The 10,805-nt window shown below is 40.4% G+C and overlaps 1 non-coding gene across 1 annotated transcript; it reads left to right on the top strand.

The window, feature by feature from the left end:
* Nucleotides 1-221: 221 nt before the first annotated feature.
* LOC149012223 (small nucleolar RNA R71) lies at nucleotides 222-328 on the top strand. The gene has a single exon (XR_016174179.1). It is a non-coding gene; the product is annotated as a small nucleolar RNA R71 (small nucleolar RNA).
* The last annotated feature ends 10,477 nt before the right edge of the window (nucleotides 329-10,805 follow it).

The raw sequence follows: 10,805 nt of genomic DNA, 5'->3' as shown, positions 1-10,805 counted from the left end.
AGGCTGCCATTGCATCCAACACATAAATCCCTACTACTCTCTTATTCACAGTTGCTCTCTCAACTGGCCATTGGTAGTTGTTGTTGGCCATTCTCTCCAAAATCTCATAAGCTTCATTGTAAGACTTAGCCAATATAGCCCCATTCGTTGACGCATCCACTATGGACCGAGTTTGTCCATTTAAACCATTGTAGAAAATCTCCATTTGAATCCAACGAGGAATTCCATGGTGAGGACATTTATGCAAGAGCTCCTTAAATCTTTCCCATGCCTCATGTAAAGATTCACCATCCAATTGTTGAAAATCAGTGATATCATTCTTGAGCTTGGCATTCTTTGTTGGAGGGAAGTACTTCCTCAAGAACTTCTCTACTAAATCATTCCATGTGGCTACGAACTGTGGGGGTAAAGAGTTCAACCATGTTCTTGCTCTATCTCGCAGCGAGTAAGGGAATAATTTCAGTCTCAAGGCTTCTTCAGTTGCTCCAGATATCTTGAAAGAATCACTTACCTCCATAAAGAGTCTAAGATGAAGGTGAGGATCTTCCGTTGGCATCCCACTAAATTGTCCCACACTTTGGAGCATTTGGAACATCACAGGCTTAAGTTCAAAATGTAGTGCTTGGATTTCTGGCCTTACTATGCTAGGATTCAGCTCATGCAACATCGATACAACATACCCTCTAATGGCCCTATCTCTGTCATCACCCTCAGCTGCCATATTATTCTCATTATTATTCACCCCATTTCTCGCTGCTTCAGACATTGTTTGAATTGCTGCTAAACCTCGCTGCTCCCTTCTTCTAGCTCAAAATGTCCTTTCGGTTTCTAAGTCAAAGGGTATTAACTCTTGATGAGGCAGTGTATTCATACAAGGATCAAAGCACCTGATAATAAAAGAAAACTAATATCAAAGTAAATAAAATGTTGTAAATAAAACTAGAAATTACTTCTACACCGATTATCAATGACAAAATTCCCCGGCAACGGCGCCAAAAACTTGTTTGCTTGTGTCTAAAATTGTTACGCAAGTGCACGTGTTGCAATCAAGTAGAGTATCGATCCCACGGAGAATTTTATCGTTAACTAACAATGTAAAAGGAAGGCTAATCTAAACAAGATTGACAAAATTACTTTGTGATTAATGAAGTAAAATAAACAAAGGACGGGTAAATTAAACTAGAGATCTTAAATGGAGAATATTCAGTAGGAGGAACTAAAATAAATGTTATGAATATTGGGAATCAATTTCCCCTCCCTTGAATTTGGGCTATGGATCTTATAGCAATGTTGCAGCATAGGGTATTATCAAAGAACCTGGAACAAAATTGAATACGGGTATCTTCCAATCCACATGTACACTAACATCCTATTTCAAAGCCCTCATATTCCTATGGAGAACTGAATTGAGGATGCAAATTATGCCCGAGTTCCAATAATGGTTACGTGAGGCAGGTGAGTATTCCTACCCTACCTACTAATTAGCTAAACCCAAATAAGGATTAAGCTAACTCACGCTATTCAACAATTATCTAGCTCTAATTAACTTTCCAATTAACTAAAACCACAAAATTCATTCACGGATGATCAATCAATAAATGAAATTACTCAAAAACTAGCATGCTGAATACATTGATAATAAACTTTGCTACAGCATCGCTACAACAAACTGAATAATTACAACTCAAATCACAGGTTCGGGTACTCTCATCATCCCAACAGACTAAGAAATTAGCTCATATTAAGCTTCAAACACAGAGAAATAAATGTATCCATTAACAAAGTTCAGCTAGAATATGAAGAAGTAAGAACTATAAAACCAAAATAGAAAACTGGGAGATGCTTCCATAATGCTCCAGCCTCCTATCTCCAGTAGAGCTTCTTCATGCATGAGCTCCACCTCCATCTCCCTCTGCCTCTGGTTCTTTTCTCCCTCCTCCTCTCCTTTTTAGCTCATGCGCCTCCTTCCTTATTTCCCCAAATTTTCCTTAAGTGATAGGGTAGAAAGGGCTGTAGGATTAGAACATTCCCTTCTGATATCAAGGGCTGAAATCCTTCACGTAGTGACAAGAAGAAAGTCCAATTAGTTAGCCCTTTTTAGTCATTTCACTAAGTGGTACCACGTGTGTTCAATTTGAGAATATTATGCTATTGTGATGCTACAACATTGTTACAGCAAGCTAAGAATATATGTTCTTTGTTCCTCTTCTATGTTTCATGTCATATCTTCATCCTTTATGGTTCTTCTCCTACAATGCCAAGAGAAAGAGGATGATCAAATCCATCCATTAATTCAAGAGAAATTCATGCAGGAATGACATAAAAGACCTTTACAAAATTTAAAATACTAAGACCCACTAAAACGAAATTTAATGTTAACTAACACTAAAACAAAGATAAAATACTCTTGAATCAAAGCTATCTCAAGTATAAAATTACTAGAATTAACTGTATTTCATAGAGTTATCAGTAGGATTGCACTTGGCTAAATCCATCTGTGTTAAAAGCCACAAGATATACAGTGATTCACAACTTGTAGTAAGTGAAGTTCAAGGCATCTATGAAGCAAAGCAAGAAAAAATGGCACAATATCTAGTCAAAGAAAATGAACTCAAGGCTCATTTTTCTCATTGTTACATCACTCAAATTCCTAGAGAAGATAATGCAAAAGCTAATATTTTGGCTAAGCTGGCATCAGCAGGCATTAAGGACGTTGAAGCCTCTGTTCAAGAGATTCTTCATGAGCCAAGTATTGAAGCTTGAAAGATGATGGATATTGATGAACTAGAGCCATCATGGATGGATGAGTTGATCTCTTATCTTCAACATGACCAACTTCTAGGTGATAAGGCACACACGTATCATCAAAAGGAGAGCAACTAAATCCACTCTAGTAGAAGGAGTATTATACAAGAGATCCATTGAATGACCACTTTTGAAATGTGTGGGTCTTGTAGGTGCACATTATGCTCTGACAAAAGTACATGAAGGTACTTGTGGAGCACATATGGGAGCTAAAGCCTTGGCAATTCAGAATCCTCTGACAAGGAATTTATTGGCCAACTATGGTGATAGATGCTCAGGACTATGTTCGCCATTGTGTGCCATGTCAACTTCCTTCATCAGTGGAAAGATCTCTAGCAATGCCATTGGTTTCTATTTTAAGTCTAGTGTATTTTGCACGATGGGGAATGGATATATATTTTACGTCTATTTCCACCGCTTTAGGTGGCAGGGAAATTCTTAATTGTGGCCATTGATTATTTTACCAAGTGGGTGGAAGTTGAGCCTATTGCTTCCATTATTGAAAGGCAGATGGAGAAGTTTACTCTGAATAAGATCATTTATCAATTTGGTCTACCAAAAATACTGTTGACAAACAATGGAACTCAATTTGATAATCCAGCTTTCAAAGAATTATGTCAAACTTATCATATTGACTTTCGAAGAGCAACAATGGCTTACCCTCAATGTAATGGCCAAGTGGAGGTTACTAATCGTACTCTGCTTGATGGAATCAAGAGATGTCTAAAGGAAAGTAACCAACAATGGGTGGAGGAGTTGCCTCATGTTCTTTAGGCTTACAGAACTTCATTAAGAACACCAATGGGGAAAACATCCTTCAAGCTATCTTATGGCACTGATGCTTTGGTCCTAGTAGAGGTGTTAGTAGGATCTCTCAGGTCAACTCATTACAACAAAGAAACAAATGAAGAGGGTCTTCAAGCTAATTTGGAGTTCATTGATGAAGTCTGAGAAGCAACGCTTTACCAGAATATGGCTTTTCAGAAAAAAGTTGCTAAATATTATAATTCCCGAGTACGGAGTAAGACTTTTTGGCAAGGAGACTTAGTGTTCCGACAAGCTGACAATTTATGCCCCAAGAGGAAGAAATAAGTTATCACCTAGATGGGAAGGCCCTACCTTGTGGTGCGTGAATTATGGCCTAGAACTTATAAGCTTAAGGATCTGGAAACAGATAAGGAGCTTGTTCATGCATGGAATGCTATGGACTTTACTTTAAGCAAGTAAGAGTTTATGACTTCTTGGCATGCTACTCAATTTTTTATGATTCTTTGCAACCATGTTCTTTTTCTCTTTGCAAATAGTGACTACTCAGAACTATTGTTGGGTACATGTACTTAGCGTTTTGAGCACAAAAGATGGAGTTAATGGTTGTTTCCTAGTGCACATACTTAGTGAATTTTATGAATAATAATGTATATGAAGTATGGATCAATGTACATTGTGCTTATCCACTATCATTTAAAGAAAAACATGTATGAATGCACAAAGTGTGAGAAAAAGATGGATTCTATTGACATTTGTCTTGTCTTACAAAAAGCCTCTTGGGAAAATTTCAAAATCAAAAGGATTACAAAAGATAAAAAAGAAGGAAAAGAACAACAACATTCACTCAGTAGTAGTCTTGTTTGGCTCAACAACATCATCACTTTCAACATTTACAACGATAACTGATGAGTTGGCTTCAGTTTGGGTAGGAGGATCTTTGTCACTTGCTTCCTCAGGGAGTGGATCTTTGTTTGATTCTGGGAAAGGAGTCCCAGGAGTTAACAAGCTGGAGACATCAACAGGGGCTTGATTTGCTGAAGGCGTAGAGTTAGGAGCAGGAGCATCAACTGTGGAGATCATCCAGCTGAACACAGGTAGTTTCAGCCTTTTGCAAGTGTTAGCATCAAAAAGAGCTTGACAGCAGAATTCCTTTATGGTCTCCTCAGGAAGTTTTCCACCATTAGGGCAAAGGCTGAGTCCATGCCTTGTCCAAAGCTAGACAAAGATACCTAGATGATATCATTCTTGTATTCTTCTTAAAGCTCGAAGTCTGTGAGGACTTCTTCTCTTATAGAAGCAGCCTGCTCCTTGTGCTTGGTGACTTTTTGGTCCATCTCCCTACAGTTCTAACTCCACTATTTACTTCTCAGCATCTAGCTTGCCACAACATGAAGCAAGAGTGGAATTTTCACCTCGAAGCTTGTCCATTGTGGGCTCTAAGTTCTGCATCTCTAGCCTCAGCTTTACTAGTTCAGCTTCCACCTTGTCTTTGTCAAGGATGGTCGCGTTTTTGGCTTCCACTACTTCAATCTCCCTTCTCTGAGCTTCATGCTTAATTGTTTTGTAATAGTCACAGTTGGCGCAGACTTCACTCAGTTTCTACCTGGTTACCTCCGGGCCCTTTGTAATCCTCTCTAGCTCCTTGCAGGATTCTTCATGTTTAGTTGCGAGACGATCACACTTTTCATGATTAAAACTCATGTCACATGTGAGCTTCATCACATCAGAATGAAGATCCCTACTCCTAATTAGTCCCTCCACAAGATTTGCAGAATTGTTTACACTCCTGCAAATGAAAGGAAAATAAAGGCACAATAAAATGCAAGTAATATTGGAAGAATTGAGTCATTAAAAGTTAGACTTACATTGCAATCTGTGAGTGGAGGGATCTTGGAGACGTCTCCAAGCGACGTTTTTTATCTGTTGTAGGAATCCCAAATTCCAGCCATTACCTGGATCTCCCTATTTCTCCACAAATGCTTTCCCCCTCAGCAATTGTAATATCCAGCCCTATTCTAACCTTGACCCTGACCCGGATCCACTGTTGTATTCAGGTCCGAAGACCCGAAGCGGTGGAAGAAGAGATTTATGGACCATTCTGATTGATGATCATGATTCGAGACCGAGCCCATGGACATTGACAATGATACCCCTTGCTTAAATGCATTGTCAGTGTTTAAGGAAAGTCTGCGCATCGGAGAAGATTAATATGGTTGATGTACCAAATGACCTCTTGTGCACAATCCGAAGGTATTCCCCGAAACTAGACTTCTTGATTGAATTGTGGAAGAAAACCTCACTCAATTTGACCTTGTATAGCCTTTCAAATCCCTACTTGAAGTTGCTGTTCTAAACCTGAGTTTTCTGCTGGAAATATTTTGGTCGATCCTTTTGGTCGATATCATCGACTAAGGACCATCGACCAAAATATCCCAGTCTGCCAAGTTAATGATTCCATGGAATATTCATTTTCTATTTAATATGACCTCGAGCCTTGAGCCTTTTGCAATCATTTTCTCACCTGGGAACGTGGGGAGAGCTTCCCAAAGCAGCTCCTTGGTTAGTGTGAAGGGTACCTCATCAAAGACACTTAGTTTATCATTGATTCTTGTCTTCATCTTCCACACTAAGGTATGACTCCTCATTCCACTCTCTACCCTACCATTTTCTACTCTTTTCTATTGTCATCTTGCTGATGAGACATTTGGAATGGTGCTGCAACCTTGCAACCACCACTCCAAGTGCCTACTCATGTTCAATCCATGATTTCCTTAGCTATTCATTGATGCTATGCTTATATCTCATGCCTAGCATATGTATTCCATGATTTACCTATTAACATCATGCCATTTGATATCAAACTGAGCTATAGAGTGTATTATGTTCATGTTTAACATTGCCATATGATTCCAATCGAATTTCTATTAGTTCCTCTAACTATTGCATGCTATTCCTCATCAATGCAATCAATTCCAACTCATGCCATGATGTTTATCACTTGAATTTGATAGCTCAAATTGGGGCTTTTTAATTAGACCATTGGATTGGGTTAATTCCCTGATTTATAGTGTCCTACTACTGTTGTTAAGTATGCCTCCAAGTTTCAGATTGATCCGAACACCGGAAGACTCATTTCGGACCAAAATCCCCAAAATCCACTATTCTGCCCCGAAGACAATTTTGGTCGATCCTTTTGGTCAATACCATCGACCAAGATCATCGACCAAAGTTGTTGCTGACAACAACCTTGGTCAGTTTTGACCCAAATGACATCCAATCTTCCCGACTTCTTTTCTAACTTATTATTGATGTTTGTTTAGGGCCTTAACAATTCTATTGGACTATTCTTGGTATTCTCAATCATCATCAATTCATCCAAGGTAAGGATGGTTATATCCATAAACATATAAGTCATCAAATATTGAACTGTGCTTTATTTAAAGAATGAAATCCCTAAATTTCCTTTCAATCATTATGAGACTGTTACATATGTGTTAGAACAGTAGCATTTAAATCTTTATACTCTTGTTGTGTTACTTTATCATTTTGATTTGCTTATGTTTATAATGATTCGTTTCAATATCATGATTTGATACTATTATGAATATGCATTGGATGCATGAGAAATGATGAGATTGGATGTGTGATTGCTTACGTATGACTTGGGATTTGGGGGGTGTCCTACTGACACTTCTGTCCTTGGGCATCGGAGGGAATAGTATGGGATGTTCTCCGATGGTGCCTATCGACACTCTCCCGAGTTATTGGATGACATACATAGGATTGTCTAGTTGTGTGGCTAGGTTCATCCTTGTCGTGTCAAACCCGAATCGGAAGGGCATTGAGACCGAACAACCCGTGGTAGTGTATGGTTGGATGGGCGCTCTAGGCCGGTAGCCAATCCGGTAGGGGACATAAACCATGCTACGGATACCTGAAAGGGGTCATTTATTGGTAGAGTTGCATATGGATAGACTTGGGCTCACGGGCGCTCAAGACCGGTAACAAATCCGTGAGAGGACGTGAGAGCTTCCCGTTTACTATATGTGGATGACCAATAGGGTTGATGAGTCCGAAATCTGGGATTTCGCTGACTCTAGTGTGAAGGATACCGGAAAGGATCACCGGGGGCGAGGAATGGGCGTATCTGAACCTGACTTGACTACTGAGTAGATGACTTGCATTGGGCTAGGCTTTACTGTGACATGCGCCAGTACTTGACCAAATGGTGATGTGAGAGAGTGGTGACCGATCCCCTTACCACGGCTTTTTGATGACTTTACCGATCTTCCCCGGGCATTCCCAAGATATGGAAATGGGAGAGTGACTGATGACCCAGAGAAGTACAGTGCTATGACTTAAAGCATGTCTACCCTAGAGACCAGCATTCATAGAGTTAGGCTCATATCTGCATCATATGTTCCATATCGCATTGCATTATTATATGTTCTGAATGTGTACGATTTCTAATTATGGAATAACTTCCTTGCTGAGTTCTTCGAACTCATTCCTTTTTGTGCAAATGTTTTAGATTACATTCCAGGTACCGAAGATTACGATGGCACCTCCTATGAGGCAGACTATGATTCCACATACTACCCTCTGGGTAGTGGGGTCGGTGAGGATCCGTATATTGGAGCCAAGGAGGATTACTATCCGCACCAGGGTTAGCCCCACAGTTGTGCGGGAGCGGCAGCGTTGGGTTTACTTCATCCGTACTGTTGAGGAGACTACCATTAGTATAGAAGAAACCCTAGCATAGTGCCCCATTCCCCTGGTGTATTTGTGGAACCTTGGATCTTGAAATTAACTTGTTTTTGAATTATTCTTGTGACACTTGGATATGTAACTAACTTGATTTACTTCTTTTCCGCTGCTCTGAGAGGGTGGCTACCACACCTTCTCACCCTTTATGATTTTGATCACACTCTATTATTATCTATATTCCGCACTCTAATTTAGTTAATCTTATCTTATTCATGATACTTTGTATTAGTTGTTTTTACCATTGATTATTACTGTTCATGATTGTGTTACCGTGTATGTGGGAGGCATGGACCTCAGATCATTGATCCTTGGACTGTGGACCACATCCCGGGTATTCCAAATGGGGTACCGGCTGGGTGGATGTGACAGCAATACTCCACCTTGGAGCCTATCTTTGGGGAGGCATCATCTCCCCTCCGAGAGCTGTTCTGATAGCACCCACACTAGATGTGGTGGGCACATTGTTGTTGTTGCTCTTGTGTTGCTATTCTTGTTGTTGTAGCATTTGAGGAGCAGGGGCATTGGTTGTTGAACTTGCCCTTGGTGCCCTGGTAGTAGCACCCCCAAAAGTCCTCTCCATGGGAGTTCCCCTGAGAAGTGGCTTCACGGGTGCTTTCGTAGGGGGACCTCCAAGACCCTTTTGAGAGGCAACTTCTGGCAGTCTTGGTCACCTTTTCCTTGCCCTTGTTGGCTAATGGTGACCTAGGGTGCTTGCAGCTCTCCCTAGTTTGGGACCTAGCCTGTGCAGGTCCCGAGAACTCCCTTCTCGGGGAGTAGAGGGTGCTGGCCTTCTTCCCTCACATGAAGCCCTTGCTGCTGCCCTAGCAGCCTCTTCTTTGGCTTCTCTATTAACTTCTACTAGGGTCTTCATCTTAGACACTGAGGGCACTCTTGCAACAGGTCCCAACAACACAGAGGTTGGGAGGGATTGCCTAGATCCAGTACCTTTGGTCTTCTCACATTTGTTTCTTGTTGCAACTTGAGCAGCCAAGTAACTCTGTAGAAGCGTGTTGTGGTCCACAACCATTGTTGGATCTGCATACAACATGAACAAGTTAAACATAGAGTAGTATTAGTAAAACAAATAAGAGAACATATAACATGAGTTAAGAGAAGGATGGCACAGGGGGCTCACCGTCCATTATACCCCAAATTATCAGAGGGGTAGCAAAGTCCATCTCTCTTAAGGGTTGTCTACCAGTCTTAAGAGACCATGAGCCCAGGCTTATTATGTGCGACCCTACCAATGAATGACCCCTATAATGTGATTATGTCATCTCATGGATCGGATACTGGTCTTGAGCGCCCACAATCCCCATTGCTGCTTGACATCAATACCCTTCCCGATAGGGTGAGATGATGGGGTTTCCGAGCCAAACTCATCTAGGCAAGTCCTAATTATGACATCTAAGTAATCGTGGAAAGTGCCAAGGGGCAACATAGGAAAGCGTCCCATACCACCTCCACTGGTGTCCTGAGTTAGAAATACCAAAAGGGCATTCTCCATTCCACAATTACAACCTAGGCAATCACATCTCAACATGATTCCACAAATATATCATATCAAGGTCCAATCACAATAGAAACAATCACATTCATACAAGTATGCAAGTTAACATAATGAAACATATTCTGAAATTACAAAAGTATAACAAATATAGAAAAGTCCTAAGACAGTAGTTAACACATACATACAAGTTCTAACATAATAAATAATGTAATCATGTCAATTGTGAGTGAACGTACTCACCTTATGATTGATCCGTAAACTCCAAAGAAAGAAGATCAAAGGATAGGTCCAAATTCACCAAAGATAACCTAATCAAACAAGTATTGAACATAAGGAACAAACCCTAAAGGATTGGAGATGAAACGGGTCAAACGGGGCAAACTTGCTGTCACAGGACCCCTTGGTGGCTCGGCTTGGGCATATTTTGTAACCGCCCAAAAGTGAGTTTCCAATTTTGGCCTTGGCCTATTATTATTAATAATTAATAAATGGCAACAGACTCGAAGGGTTTGGGCAGCATGACTCCTAGGATTATGCGTGGAGCATTTTCAACAACATTCTCTAATAGAATTCTGTCTCTTTATGTTCTATAACTCAGTTGGATAAACAAACATTGAAGTGGTTTCTTTCAATATTTTCTATAACGTGCTATGGAGTTTGGATCATACGAAATGATGCCAATTTTAATAACACTGAACCTCACCCACAAAAAGTTCTTGATTTCCCTCAGAAATAGACAATGGACCTCTCCTTAAGTCATCCAGGAGGGGGGACCCTGGGCAATATATGTTCCCCCACCTCCCCTCTAAGCAACAGTGTATGCTTTTGTAAGGCCATTACTATGTATGACTTTCCTAATAACTCATTCTTACTGTGTGCAGGAAGTTATAAGATCAAAGTCATTGCCTAGGATGCTGTTGGGGAATCGTCATGAAGGGTGTACTTTCGAAATGCA

Source organism: Hakea prostrata, chromosome 6, assembly GCF_041222555.1.
Source record: "Hakea prostrata isolate BN-2017 chromosome 6, UWA_Hpros_2, whole genome shotgun sequence".
Classification (NCBI taxonomy): Eukaryota; Viridiplantae; Streptophyta; class Magnoliopsida; order Proteales; family Proteaceae; genus Hakea; species Hakea prostrata.
This window is presented reverse-complemented; position numbering and strand designations above follow the sequence as displayed.